This window comes from Balaenoptera physalus (assembly GCF_965194825.1).
Source record: "Balaenoptera physalus genome assembly, chromosome: 6".
In the NCBI taxonomy this organism is placed as follows: Eukaryota; Metazoa; Chordata; class Mammalia; order Artiodactyla; family Balaenopteridae; genus Balaenoptera; species Balaenoptera physalus.
In genome coordinates, this window is record NC_138885.1 from 108,825,178 (window position 1) to 108,841,072 (window position 15,895).

General features: G+C 44.1%; 1 pseudogene across 1 annotated transcript; it reads right to left on the bottom strand.

Annotated features, from left to right (window-relative positions):
- Positions 1–10,315: 10,315 nt before the first annotated feature.
- LOC309662918 (thioredoxin, mitochondrial pseudogene) lies at positions 10,316–14,388 on the bottom strand (annotated as a pseudogene). Its single transcript has 2 exons — positions 14,353–14,388; positions 10,316–11,468 (listed from the first exon to the last, which is right to left on the bottom strand). The product of its transcript is annotated as a thioredoxin, mitochondrial pseudogene (transcript).
- Positions 14,389–15,895: the final 1,507 nt, after the last annotated feature.

A 15,895-nucleotide genomic window follows, 5' to 3' on the forward strand; every position in this document is an offset into this window, starting at 1 on the left:
CTCCTCCCCTGCAGGGGTATCCGCGCTCCAGCGGACTCCTGGGGGCGGTGGCGGTTCTCCCGGGACGCGCCGGGCTCCGCTCCTCCCCCGCGCTCTAGCACCCTTTGGCCCACCTCCGGCGGGTATTGAACTGCGCGCGGCGGCGGCGGCGGCGCTGGCCGCAGTGGAGTCACGGCCTCGGGCTGACTGGCCTCTCCCGCCCAGCCTGGGTCACCTGCTTCTAATGCCCGCCGGGAGGCTCCGCCCCGGCCCCGCCCCTTACAAAGAGGGTTTGAATTGTTTCCCGCTCCCCCCACCCCTTCCTTCTACTGGAAGAAGGCGGCAAAAAGGCAGGAGGGCCTGAGTTCTTGAGGGACTCAGGACTGCACTTTAGGGCTGAGTCGTTCTTGTGTCCTGGATCCCACTTACACAGACTGGGAGACAAAATTGCAGAATAGCCCTCTTCCTCCTGCTTATCAACAAGACTTTGTGAGAAATAATGAGGAATACGTGTATTAATCCCAGCCTCAAAGTTAAAAGAAATAAATATAAATCTCTTCACAAACATTAAAACCGTTAATAAATATGTTTAAAATGTACTTTACCTCTTTCCTTCCCTGGGATTCTACAGGTGCTTATATTTTTTTGGTTTTTTGGGAACTACTTGGCACTCAGTGTCGGCAAACATCCCAGGGTTGAAAGTAGTGGGAGTTGAAAAGCTATGGAATAGCAATCAAAAAGAAAGGGAAACCCTCAGTGGAAAGTATGCACAGATTGTGAACATGCCAAGAGAGGCTGCCTCATTCTGTGGCCTGGATGCAACATGTGTATTATTGGGGATGGACAAGTGTTGGCTAATAATAAAAATTATTTGAAGTTGGAGAATGTTAATCACTCATGCTGGAATTGAACCAGAATACATGTGTTATTTCACTTGGTTCTGACTCAAAGGATGTTATCTCCTAGTCTGTAAACCTCTCCCTTCTTAATCAACAGGGAGATGTTATTTTTGCTTGGAGATCTCTAATAATAGTAGTAATAATAGCGGGAAAACTTGGCCAAAAGAAACGTATTTTGCATTGTATAGCTTTTTGTATCATTTGAATTTTTGCTTTTCTGCACATAGTATTTCACTTTAAAGGCAGTTTAAAATATGCTGTTTAACATGTATTAGGCAGGGTGCTACATAATTCATTTCAGTTAGCTCATTTGATCCTCACAACAATCAGATGGAACTGGCATCATAATGGCTTCCTTGAAGTTGCATGTTTAGTCCATGGAAAGGACAGAAATCACAATTTTCTTCTGAGTCATAGTTATTGTTTAACAAACTGGAAAACACTGAATTATTTTTAAAGATGCAATTTTTAAGCAACTAGAACATTGCCAGGCATTCTTAGCTATTAATTCACTCATCTATCCTTCCATCTAGCCAGCCATCCATCCATCCATCCAAAAACACCAAATTTCTGACTTGAAGACACTACTGTTATATTAAACGTGTTGCTACAAAGTGGAATTCATGAGGTTCAACTTAAATTATTGTCCAAGGTGTACTTATTAATTGATGAAAATACGGAGGATCATGCCAAACATTCCATCCAGTAAGACTGTGACATTTTGAAAGTTTTGAAGTATTGGTTTTGGATTTTGTAATCAGAGAATAGTTATTGCATTTCTAATCTTACTATACTTGTATTGATTATACATATTGAGACACTTGAGAGTTCAATGCTATAGGAATGACTGGACAGGTAGCCTCTGTATACTCTTCAGTATCTTGATAATCAAGCCTGGAACAGTGTGCTGCCCATAGATGCCTTTGGTAAATATTTGTGAAATAAATGGATGAATAAATGGCAACTGAGATTAACTTTTTAAACTTTAGCAAGTGGCACTGAATCCTTGGATAAAGCTTACCTTATGAGCTATATATATCTCTGAGGTTGACCCTACCCTGTTAAATGCAACATGAGTCCAAACCTTGGCTCTTCCTTTACTAGCTGCCACTTTGGACAAGTCACACGACAGCTCCAGGTCCTCTTTCCTCATCTGTAAAGTGGAGTTACCCCTCATAGAGTTGTAGTGAGGGGTAAATGAATTTATATGGTGAAGAGCTTAAAACCATGTCTAGCACCTCATAACTCTATTTAAGTCTGTTATTAGTTTCTACTGGGTTCATGCTATTTTTCTGTTTTCCCACTCTATTTTCTTTTGTGTATCACTTTAATAATGGGGAAGAAGTTACATTTTTTAGATGTACAGGCATACCTCAGAGATATTGTGGGTTTGCTTCCAGACCACTGCAATAAAGGAAATATCACAATAAAGTGAGTCACATGGATTTTTTGGTTTTCCAGTAATGTCTATAAAACTTATGTTTACACTATTCTTCAGTCTATTAAGTGTGCAAGAGCATTCTGTCTTTAAAAAAAGTACATATTTTAATTTAAAAATACTTTATTTCTCAAAAATGCTAACCATCATCTGACAACTCAGGGTTGTCACAAACCTTCAATTTGTGAAAAAGCAAAGTCTGCAAAGCGCAATCAAATGAGGTATGCCTGTACTTTATGTCTGAGCACACTCCCAGCTGTCACCAGCTATCTCTAGCATTTAGATATTAGCTAGATTTTATGCCAAAGCAGGGATCATTTCACTTGCCCTGGATCAAAGTGCGTACACCTGACATCAGCAACCAGCCCGCAAGTGTGCGAGTGTGCACAGGGCTGGCACAGGACAGACACCCACAAGCCAACTTGAAATCCCTCACAGGTATTTCCAGACTAGCTTTTTCCATGTCCTAGAGCATTTCTGATAACTCCTCTTCTCGTCAGATCAGACACCTCTAGATGAGAAACCCAGACACTAATCAGAGGATTAACATGATGAGTCATTTATCCAGGTTCATAATAAGAATGCCTTGTTCACATTATAAGTGGAATCATTCAACTGTAATCTTTAGTCCTCTCCCCTCCTCCACTGTGGTGGCGATTATAGAAAAGTAAGAGCTTCTTTCTTCTTTCCCAGAGGCGATGGAAGCGCTAATCTTTCCCACCCTCAGCAATGGCTCTCAGCTGCACATTACAATCACCTGGGGAGCCTTAAGATCTACTGATGCTTGGGCCCTACTGAATCAGAATCTCTGGCTGACGGACCCAGACATTGTTTCTTGGTTTCGTTTTATTTGTTTCTTTTTGTTGCCCTTTTGTTTTTAGCTCTCCAGGTGATCCTGATTTTCAGCTAGGGTCGAGAGCCACTGACATAGATGGTTTTGTTATTTCCTCAGCACAGCCCCAAACTTGGGCCTAGCTGGATCTTCTGCAGAAAAGGGTTAATCACATCATGATGTAAAATGGAACACCTCGGAAGAAAGTATAGAGAAGTACGTTCTAGTCTAACTGCATGTGAGTCTGTTTGGGCTGAAGGAAAGTACATGTATATGAAGTAAAAAATATGTAACAGAATTGTGGTACAGTGATGGCACAGTCAACAACAATGGTGGCCGTAACAGTAACTGATGGGTATTGGGCATTTCCAATGTGCATGCACTGTGCTAAGCATTTTACATATATAATCTCTTTTACTCCCAAGAATCCTGTGAGGTTGATATTATCAACCCCATTTTATAGATTAAGAATCTGAGGTTCAGAAAGTAACTTGCTACACAACGGCACACACCTTCCAACTTGGGTTTTCCTCGCTCCAAAGGCTATGCTGCCATTGATTGCAGGCCTCGTTGTAGGCCCAGCAGTAGAGGGTCCTGAAAACCACCAGATGGTAACTCTTGAGATAAGCAACTTCCCTTGTTCCTTATCATCCTTTTCCTGGGGATCAGGTCAAATTTTCAATTCTGGTGTGGCCTCTTGTGTGGGGGACTAAAGTACGGAAAAGCTGAGGGCTCTGGATTCATCTAGAATCCAGTATAAGTCTAGAGCCACTTGTTCTTTGGGCTTTGCCGACCAGGCATGAGGTGGGGCACCCTTTAGACTAGATTTCAGGACCTGTCTGGTATCTTGGCAGAGGGAGCTTCAGTTCGGTAAATATTGATGCTGCACATGCTGTGAGCCAAACACTGGTGCCAGGGGTGCAAAGATAAAGAGGCATGGGCTTACCAGGCAGGACGTGGTGGGAGCACAGAGGAAGCACCTGGCCCAACCTGGTGGCTCAGGGAAGACCCAGGCTGTGCCTGGAAGGCTGAATATGAATTAGGTGATCTATGAGTCAGGGTTTAGTACAGGAAGAAACCACTCTAGGTGTTTCAAACAGAGAAATATTTAATACTGAGAATCAAACAGAGGCTTACAAAATTGATGAGCTGGAGGGGCAGAAGTCAGGGGGGTACCCCTGGGCTATTGAGTTCATGGGCCTACCACAGTAGCTATGTTCCAGAAGTTGGGATGGTGCTGCAGCAAGGGCGCTTCACACCCATGAAACTGGTGACTAGACACTGAAACAGGACATTGAGTCCAACAGCATTAAATGCCTCTTAACATTATTGCTCAAACCTTGCTGGCCAACAGCAACAGCAACAGAATGATGCCTTCTCCTTGCATCTGCCTCCAAATCTTACACAAGTGCACCTGGTTGACTGAACTTATTTCAGATCAAGACCCTAGCTGCAAGGGAGTCTGAAAAAAGTAGTTTGGCAGTTCGCCATCTCTTCAAGCAAATTACTAGAAGGATAGAATGGACGCTGGAGAGGCAATCACTAGTATCCACTATAGGTAAGGAAACTGAGAAGGACTTCCTAGACAGAGGAATCAGCACAAGTAACGGGCACAAGGCCATGAAAGAGCACGATTCAAGTGGTGAACAGCTGGGCATGGCTATGCTATCAGAAGCATGTGAATCAAGGTTTTTACCTGAAAGTGCACTCACGTCTAATCAACATATTTTTGATTAATTAGATTCGTATGTACACTGTACACATGACACTCTTTCCTATTGATACAGCGCTTGATGTATTCAACTGACTACTAGTGCAGAGGAGAAAGGAAAGGAGCAAAAAGCATGAAAAAGAATAAATAAAATTGTTAGGTAATAGTCATCCACAAAGAAAACAGAACATTAACCTTCCCCAAGCCTAATGTTGCAAACACTGTTGATTATGTGCCGAGGAGTCATCTCCCCTTTTTCCTTCCTAACAAAACCCCCGTTATTTGTTTTGTTCTGTTTTGTGGGGGAATCCACCCTTTTCTGCATAGCCCTGTGCTTCAGGAGAGGCAGGAGCTTCAGGTCAAGCCCCAAGGAGTAACACGTGATTAGTCTAACTGCTCGTGTTTCTCCCCTTCTTCTTATCAGCGTTTAGGTTACATACATGCATGGGACACAGTTCTAGCCAATAAGGCGTGGTGTGGGGGCCAGTGTGAGGTAAGTCTGTCAGGGGCTTATGGGAAAGCTCTTACTCCAAAGGAGAAGCAGTCCTCTCCCCTGCTGGGTATTGTTTTGTCTGCCTGTGATGCCTACCACTGTGGGCACCATCTTGCAACCACAAAGGAGCTAAGTTGACCCAGTGAAGAAGGATGGCATTGAGGCTGCCTGAACTGTTGGCCTCCAGACTTGTTGTTATGTGATACGATACGCTGCTTATTTTTTAATACATTTGAGTCCCTGTTTTCTTTCACTTGCAACCAAGAACATTGTAACTACTACTTGCAGTCTGTACACTTAGGATGAGATCTGCCCACTTAAACTTGGCTAATGAAGTCTCTGGAGGAGATTTAAGGAGAAAAATTTATGCCCTTTTTTTTCCACCAGAAAAATTGTTGTTTATCCTTCAAGAGCATTCAAGACCCACTCAAATGTCATTTCTGTCAAGCTGAGTGCTTTGTTATTGCCTGTACTCCCACAGCCCTCCCACTACTTCTCTATTACAGCACTTTACTCATGTACTCTTTCAGCAAATATTTATTGAGTGCCTATTTGGGGCTTGGTAGTGTTTTAGGCACAGGGGTTACAGTAGGAAACTAAATGCATGGAGATTCCAATCTAGTAGAAGACAGACAATGAATGAAAAAATTTTAATGTGATGACTCTTATCAAAGGGAAAAAAAAAGAATTCTTGTAAAAGAGGGGGAAATAACTACCTTGAAATTTATTTTATTGTACTGTGATTCTCTGTTCATATGTCAGTTTTTTCCACTAGATTGTGTGTTCTTGTAACCTCACATCACCCACCACTTCCCTGGGGGATTGCATTTTCCAAAGATGGCTGCGAAAACCTCTCCCATCCCACAGGTTTTTCTGCAATGTGATCTTGCCATTCCCCATAGGGGAGGGATGTAGGCGGTCCTAAGTCTCCTCCTCTTGAATCTCAGTGGGCTTGTGACGGTTTTGACCCATGGACTGTGTTGGAAGTGATGCTCTAAAACTTCCATGGATAGGTCATAAAAGGCCGTGTAGTTTCCACCTGGGTCTCTTGGGACACTTGTTTTTTGGAAGTGCTTTTTCTTGGGACACTCCCTCTTGACACCTACATATAGATGCTCCACTTGACAGTCCCAGCTGAGTGAGCCTTCAAGTCATCCCAGGTTAGGTAAAGAAGCTTCCAGATGATTCCAGCCCCCAACCTCAAGTCATTCCTAGTTGTTCAAGTCTTCCCAACTGAGGCCCCAGATATCATGAATCAGAGACAAGCCATCCCTGCTGTGCCCTCTCCAAATTCCTGATCCACCGTATCCATGTGCATAATAAAATGCCTGTTGGTTCACACCACTACTTTGGAGTGGTTTGTTACACAGCAGCAATGACTGGAACCCCCCAGATCTGCCTTTCTGTGAAATTTTAATCCAGTAGACAACTTTTTTTCTTTTCACCTGACCCAGTTGGTGATCAACTTATGCACTGAAGCTTGAGAACTTTCATCCATCTTACTTTCATCCCATTGAGTGTCGCTGTTGATGATATGCATGTGAAATGTCTAATCTTTTAAAACACAAATCTTCACCATTGATCTTAATATCCTGCTGCAGTGAGTTCCCCAGTTCAATTGTGTGTAGTGGGGAAAAAGTGTCTCCTTTTATCCATTTTAAACATGCTTCCTTTTCATCTCATCTTGTCCTCTTGCTCTTCCCCAAGTAAAGTGATTTCCATTTTGTGGGTACCTAGACACAGAGAACTGAGTTGAGACAATAATCTTTCTTTGGTTACCCAGAAGGCCTCGGGCGTGCTGCGACGGGGAGCAGTGGATTTTAGCTGGTGACTTAAAGGTGGTGGAACACTGTATTCTAATTAGTCACAAGTTTAGTTCCAAGCTTTCAAAAAATAGTCTAGATTCTGCAAGACACAGTAGGTGTCCTCTTGTGGTGCTGGGAAGTAGAGCACAGTAGAGAGGGAAGAGCATTGGCCAGTACATAGGCAATCCGGATTCAAGTCTCGTCTTGTGAGCCAGCTGTGTGCCCTTGGGCATAACACTTAGCCTCTCTGGACCTCATTCTCCTCAACTATAGAGTGAAGAGATTCAACCAGAGGGTTCTGGAGCACCCTTTTGCCTCTAACTTTGTATGAATTCTATGTATTTGCCAGTCATTTTGAAACATCTACTACATAAATCCACGGGAAGGAAAAGTTTGTATTCCAAACAGTTTGCCATTTTAGCTTCAAAGTGGAGTTGGAGAGAGCCACCACTCCCCCCTAACAAATTTTCTAGTTTTTAGAAAACTAATGTTATCGTTTTCCAAAAACACAATCCAAATTAGGCTTCAATTACCAAAAAATATATCCTGCTGTGACTGTTAAGTGACAGGTCTTGCAACCTGAGTCCTTTTAGTTTGGGGGTGCACCCCAGGGCTCCCATCAGCCTTGCTTTCATGAGCCTATCAATTCTCACGGTGCCATTGCTCGATGTTTGCATGGGGACAACTCCATTCTAAGTGATGAGAGTGAATGGATGGGGTGAACTGCTGCTGCATATGGCCACCTTGGGGAGGAAAAAGAATATTGTCCCAGTGAGCAGTCCAGTAGGAACTATTCAAGGGAATCTCTAGAAATCTGAAATCTCTTCCCAATTCTTTCTCCCCCTACAGAAGAAAAAAGGCAGTTACCATGTGGGACTTGGGGAAAGCATTCAGTCTCACTCAACCTGGACTCATTTCACTAATTTTCTGGTCTGCTTAATATTTCTTCAACAGTTGTGATTCTTAGAACTTCGTGGGCTCTAACCCACTTCTTAAGCTCTGCATCCTGTTTTGTCTTACTGAATTTTCTCTTTCCAATCCCAGGTGGGTGGGGGAAATGCTTCTCATCTCTGATTTTAAAATTCATTCCAGAATCTCCACTATTGAAGTGCTACCATGCATTGAGAGGACAGATTGCTTTCACTGTTGGCTTAACAAACTCTATCAATAGCAACAAGTAGCATGACGAGGTTCTACTCAACAGAAACTTACTTGTAAGGTTAAGAAAACCCCTGCGGTCCTTAGACAAAACTTCAGGTAACAAGTAGGAGAATAACAGCAGTAAAAGTAATAAAAAATATATCTAGTGTTTAGAAGAGCTTTTTGAAAATATTCTAAAGAAGAACCCTCCCACACTTCCCTTAATAAGATATCTCATATGTGATCACACATATCCACTTCCTTATCATCAGTATCATATGCGAGGATGTTTTGACGTTTTTGTGAAGGCTTTCAAGGAAGGCTTGAAAACAACACAGCAGCATCTATAATGCATAATACTGTCAGTTGTATCAATGGGAAAACTGAAGATCATGTAGGATGAATCACTTGGTTATTATTTGCTTGTTTAAGTTATTTGGGTAAAACAAGTCAGAAGTGTCGCTTGTTTCTTAGAGCGGTGCTACCCCTGCGAGGCTGCCTTCATGTGCTCAGTGACTCCTTGATTGTAGCTAAAAGGGGGACCCAGGGTTCCACACACCACATTCTGTTCCCCCTTCTGTCATTCCTGCTCACACTCTAGTGGGGGGATGAGTTTGAAGGCTTGTTGTCTTCAAAACCCTTCTGTCTATGTGGGCTATGCTGCATCATTGCTTGTTGCCCAAAGGCGCTCTGCAAAGATAATTTACTGCCTAAGAAAGTGGTATATACAGAACTGGTCAAGCCATGGGTTGCACTTTTTACAAAATTAATAAACAATTTTTTAAAGCAGTTTTAGGTTTACAGAAAATTGAGCAGATAGGGCTTCCCTGGTGGTGCAGTGGTTAACAATCCTCCTGCCAATGCAGGGGACACGGGTTTGATCCCTGGTCTGGGAAGATCCCACATGCCACAGAGCAACTAAGCCCATGTGCCACAACTACTGAGCTTGCGCTCTAGAGCCCGTGAGCCACAACTACTGAGCCCGCGTGCCACAACTACTGAAGCCTGTGCGCCTAGAGCCTGTGCTCCACAACAAGAGAAGCCACCACAATGAGAAGCCTGTGCACCATAACAAAGAGTGGCCCCGCTCACCACAACTAGAGAAAGCCCGCGTGCAGCAACGAAGACCCAACACAGCCAAAAATAAAGAAATAAAGAAATAAAGTAAAATAAAATTAAAAAAAAGAAAATTGAGCAGATAGTACAGAGAGTTTCCATATATCCTCTCCTTTTCCCACTCACAGTTTCTCCTTAGTGCGGTTCTTAGTTCTCTCTTAGTTCTCTTGCCTTAGTGCAGTTACAATTTAGTACAATTGATGAACCAATATTCATATACCATTACTAACTAAAGTCCATAGTTTGCATTAGGATTCGCTCTTTGTGTTATACAGTTCCGTAGGTTTTGACAAATAATGTCATGTGTCCATCAATACGGTATCCTACAGAATAGTTTCACTGCCTTAAATATCTCCTGTGTTTCACCTAATCATCACTTCCTCACCCCGCCTTGACCCTTGACCCCTGACTATCACATCTCTTTACTTTCTTTCCCAGAATGTCATATCGTTGGAGTCATTCAGTATGCAGCCTTTTCAGATTGGCTTCTTTTATTTAGCAATATGCACTTAAGGTTCCTTCGTGTCTTTTCATGGCTTGATAACTCATTTCTTTTTTTTTTTTTAATATCCTCTTTTTTTTAGAAGAAGAAATTACAAATAACAAAACATTAGCAAAATGAGTAGAAAGTACAGCGACTTCTCATATACTCCCCCTGCCCTCACACATGCACAGCCTTCCCCATCATCAACATCCCACACCAGAGTGGTACATTTGTTACAATAAATGGACCTACATTGACACATCGTTATCACCAACGACCGTGGATTGTATTAGGGTCTGCTGTTGGTACTGTATTCTATGGGTTGTTTTTGTTTTGTAATTAATTAATTAATTTATTTATGGCTGTGTTGGGTCTTTGTTTCTGTGCGAGGCCTTTGTCTAGTTGCGGCAAGCGGGGGCCACTCTTCATCGCGGTGCGCGGGCCTCTCACTATCGCGGCCTCTCTTGTTGCGGAGCACAGGCTCCAGATGCGCAGGCTCAGTAATTGTGGCTCACGGGCCCAGTTGCTCCGCGGCATGTGGGATCTTCCCAGACCAGGGCTCAAACCCGTGTCCCCTGCATTAGCAGGCAGATTCTCAACCACTGCGCCACCAGGGAAGCCCTGGGTTTCTTTTTTGCTTCTTCTGTTTTTTTTTTTTTTTTTTTACAAAACAGCAGCAGGAAAGAAAAATGCAGGAGGCAGATGAGCCAGGCACCGGGGTTCAGATCAGAAGGGAGCAGGGAGACCAAGCTGTTACTGCAGGCTGGCCCCGGGACTCTGTCCCAGCATCCTGGGAGCACGGCAACAAGCCCTAGAAGGAGCAGAGAGTGGGTGAGGAGACGGCTGTCCCAGCTCGGTGGCGGCACCGCTCCTTGGGCGGCCACCCTGGCGGTCAGCCAGGTTGGGAGCACTTGAGGCTCCTGTGTTTGGAGGCCTGGTCTCCAAAGCACGGACCCACAGGGGCCAGGCAGAGGAAGGAGGTAGGAAGGGCCGGCACAGAAGGGCTATGAGTTCTACCTGGGTCCCCCGGGACCACGGGGCCCAGGTGGGCAGGGGCAGTCAGGACGCTTCCCTGCTTGTCAGACAATCAGCTTCTTCAGGAAGGCCTCCAGCTGGTCCTCATCCTTGATGCCCACAAACTTGTCCACCACATCCCCATTCTTGATGGCCAGCACGGTGGGCACAGCTGATACCTCATACTCTATGGCGAGGTCTGTGTGGTCATCAATATCCGCCTTGGCCATCACCACCTTTCCATGCTGCTTGGCCACCACCTTCTCTAACCTTGGCCCCAGGATCTTGCAGGGACCACATCACTGTGCATGGAAATCCACAACCACTGGTGTCTCACTGTTGACAACTCAGTCTTGAAAGTCTGGTCCATCCTGGATGTTAAAGGTCATTGTACAGACTCTGGTGGTGTATATTGACTGGGCTTGGCTGGGTGTTACTGTCAGGTTATTAGGACTGCGCTGTGGGGTCTGCAGGGCCCTGGAGGCAAGGGGCGCCCACTGACTCTGAGAGGGCTTCCTGCAGATTATGGAGGCCAGGAACCTCCCCAGGAGAAGTCGCTAAGCCATCTCCCTGCAGCGAGAGCAGAGGGGTGCACAACGCGGCCCTCCCCACCGGTCAAGGGCACTTCTGTTCCCTATTCATTTCTTTACTCACTGCCTGCCATCCAGCTTGCACACATCCCCAGTCACCCAGTTGCCGCAGCCAATGGTATTTGTAGCTTTCCTGCCCCACGGACAACACTGGACAATTGCGAATGGAGCATCTACTGGCCAGGTACTGTGCTAGGTGCTCTGCTCCAGAAATGAGAAGCAGATGTGATCCCTACCCTCATGGGACTCACGTGATCAGTCATTCCTAATTAATACTCAGGTCCCTTGATTGCCACTGCTCCCTTTGGCAGGTTTACTTAAATGCCACTTAAATCTCCCTATTTTTGAAGACCTCTCCTTTCCTTCCCTTCCTTCTCTTCCTTCCTTCTTCCTTTCCTTCTTCCCCTCCTTCCTTCCTTCTTTCCTTCCTTCCTTTCTTCCTTTCCTTATTATACATGTCTTCTCAAGGCAATCACTTCTATACCTACAGCTTCAATTACTTTGTGTATACTCTAATGACAACACAATTTTAAATGTTGTTTTCATTTACCAGTTTTTTTGTTTGTTTGTTTTTCTTTTTTGGTTTATTCCTAGGTATTTTATTCTTTTTGTTGCAATGGTAAATGGCAGTGTTTCCATAATTTCTCTTTCAGATTTTTCATCATTAGTGTATAGGAATGCAAGAGATTTCTGTGCATTCATTTTGTATCCTGCAGCGTTACCATATTCATTAATTAGCTCTAGCAGTTTTCTGGTGGCAGTTTTAGGATTCTCTATGTATAGCATCATGTCTTCCGCAAACAGTGACAGTTTTACTTCTTCTTTTCCAATTTGTATTCCTTTTATTTCTTTTTCTTCTCTGATTGCCGTGGCTAGGACTTCCAGAACTATGTTGAATAATAGTGGTGAGAGTGGACATCCTTGTCTCATTCCTGATCTTAGAGGAAATGCTTTCAGTTTTTCACCATTGAGAATGATGTTTGCTGTGGGTTTGTCATATATGGCCTTTATTATGTTGAGGTAGGTTCCCTCTATGCCCACTTTCTGGAGAGTTTTTATCATAAATGGGTGTTGAATTTTGTCAAAATAAACACTCTTCATCGCGGTGCGTGGGCCTCTCACTATCGCGGCCTCTCTTGTTGTGGAGCACAGGCTGCAGACGCGCAGGCTCAGCAATTGTGGCTCACGGGCCTAGTCGCTCCGCGGCATGTGGGATCTTCCCAGACCAGGGCTCGAACCCGTGTCCCCTGCATTGGCAGGCAGATTCTCAACCACTGCGCCACCAGGGAAGCACGTATTACTTATCTGGATGAGTAAGTTTTTGGCATCCCCTTAAAGTCATCTCACTCTAGGGTCCCGGCCCATGAGCCATGGGAGGGGGTCCATGGTGGTGGCATGGATGAGTCTAGGTAGGCAGAAGGGCCATAGAGAGTCATGGGATGTAGCTTGCACTTCCTCCCTTGGCAGGAAGGTCCCAGGGAGAGATTGCAGGGGGTCCATGAACATGGATGGGGAAAACCTCTGCAGTTAACCCAAATTGAGCATTTCTGACAACTATGACTATAGAGGAGATGACAGTAGCATTAACTGTATCTTTGATTTGTTACCAATTTGTCACCAAGAGAAGTCTGATGTATTTTCAGAGCAGGTTAGAGTTGAAGCAGATTTTATTTGTACCCACCACTACTTTGAAATGACAGAAGTTATTAGTACCACCTCTAGAGCTTATGATTGGAAGTACTGAGAAAGAAGCACATGTATTATGACATTGGAATTTCTTTTTTTAATTTAACTATATTTTTACAGAATCGAGTTTCCTTGTAATCTTATGTATATTATTTTATGTATTTATGCAGTGGTAATCAATATAGTCAGTAACTTGCCAAAGAAGGTCTGGGGCGTAGAAGTGCTTACAAACCCCCTCCTCTCAATCCTTTAACCTCTTGGGCCAAGTCTTTTACTCTGAGCATTGGAGATAAAAATCCCTGCCCTCCAGTATTACTGGGAGGATCAAATTCGACACTGTGCACGAACATCCCCATGCCCAATGTGAGGTGTTTTCAGTATTCAAAGGATGTGAAGTGAATGTGACATTCCAAATAGAAAAGAAACAGCAATAACTCACATGCATTTGCTGCTCGTGCTGCCATAACAAAGCACCGAAGATTGGGTGGTTTAAATAACAGAAATTTATTAGGACTTCCCTGGCGGTCCAGCGGTTAAGACTCTGCACTCCCAATGCAGGTGGCACGGGGTCGATCCCTGATCGGGGAGCTAAGATCCTGCACTCGGCGTAGCCAAAAAGAATGAGAAACAAACAGAACTTATTTTCTCACAGTCTTGGAGGCTGGAAGTTCAAGTCAAGGTGTCGGCAGGGTGGGTTTCTCCCGAGTCCTCCCTCCTTGCTGTGTCTTCACACGGTCTTCCCTCTGTGCATGTCTGTGTCCCAGTCTCCTCTTCTTATAAGGACACCAGTCAGATTGGATAAGGAAGGGTCACCCTAATGACTGCATTTGATTTATTTACTCCTTTAAAGGCCGTCTTTCCAAAAATAGTCGCATGCTAAGGTGCTGGGGGTTAGGACTTCAACATATGAATTTGAGGCGGGAGACACAATTCATCCTATCTTGAAAAAAAGACTGGATGCCTACCCAGGTCAAGGGGAGCAGAAGGGGCGACCACCCACCTCATCTCACATCCACGGCAGGCAGGTGATGGAAATCTCTGTCCTCACTCCTGTTTACTTCTCCAAGTGCGTTCACCACGTGCTACCGCCTGATACAACCATCTCCCTTTGTAGTTTCGGTTCCAGTCTCCCTGAGGAAAAGTAGAAGCAAGCCCCAAAGCAAACCTCGGCCAGAGGGTTGTAAGTGAAGTTGGCGAGCATACCCCTCTTCTTTGTTTCATACGAGAAGCTTGTGGCAGATGCTTCCTCACAGCTGAGACATGCTCTGCAAACATCACCGAGAGGCCACTGCGGCATGGAGCACACGACTCCTGGACTCGCAGGCCTTTCTGAGTAGGCCAGTCATGCAAACAAATATTGGCCTATGTGTTAGGAGCCGTTAGATGGGCCTCGATGAAATTACATATTGGATTCCATGAAAACTGGGCAGTAATTCTCACGAGAAGTTTAACACCTCTTCCTACTGTCTTTTTTTTTTTTTTTTAAATAATAGACTTTTTTTTAAAGAGCAGTTTTAGATGTACAGAACGGTTTAGCATATAGTACAGAGAGTTCCCAATTTTCCTCCTCCCACACACCATTTCCAGTGTTAACATCTTTTGTGTAACAGTAGTACATTTGTTACAATGAATGAATCAATATTGATAAAATCCACAGCTGACATTGGAGTTCACTTCCGTTTCTGTACAGGTCTACCTGTTTGGACAAATGCAAAATGTCATGTATCTGCCACTACAGTATCATGCAGAATCCATTGACTGCCCTGAAAATCCCTTGTGTTCCCCATATGCGTCCCTTCTTTCCCATCCCCAGAACCCCTGGCAACCACTGATCTTTTCAGTTTTGCCTTTTCTAGAATGCCGTAGAGTTGGACTCATACAGTATGTAGACTTTTCAGATTGGCCTCTTTCACTTAGTGATAGGCATTTAAAGTTCCTCCTTGTCTTCCCATGCCTTGATAGCTCATTTCTTTTTATTGCAGAATGATATTCTATTGTGTGGATGTGCCACAGTTTGTTTATCCATTCACCTACTGAGGACCATCTTGGTTGCTTTCGGTGTTTGGTGAGTAAAACTGTTGAACATTCCTGTGCGGGTTTTTGTGCAGACATAAGTTTTCAACTTAGTTGGGTAAACACCTAGGAGCATGGTTGCTGGATCGTATGTTTTGCTTTGTAAGAGACTGCCAAACTGTCTTCCAAAGTGGTCTTACGTTTCGCATTCCCACCAGCAACGCGGAAGAGTTCCTGTTGCTCAGCACCCTGTTAGCATTTGATTTTTTGCCGAGCTGCGTGGCTTGTGGGATCTTAGTCCCAAGACCAGGGACAGAACACAGCCCTGGCAATGAAAGCGCCAAGTCCTAACCCCTGAATTGCCAGGGAATTCCCCATATTTTGTCTTAATGTGCGTTTTCATTGTGATATGTGATATTCTGCATCTTTTCATATGCTTGTTTGCCATCTGTATATCTCTTTGGTGAGTTTTTTTTTCCCAGATCTTTTGCCCATTTTTATTCTGTATTGTTTTCTTATTGTTGAGTTTTGAGAGTTCTTTGCATATTTTGGATATAATCCTTTATCAGATATGGATTTTGCAAATATATCTCCCAGTCTGTGGTTTGTCTTTTCATTAACAGTGTCTTTTGCAGAGCAGAAGTTTTTAATTTCAGTAAGTCCAATTCATCAGTTTTTTTTTGTTCACGGATCAT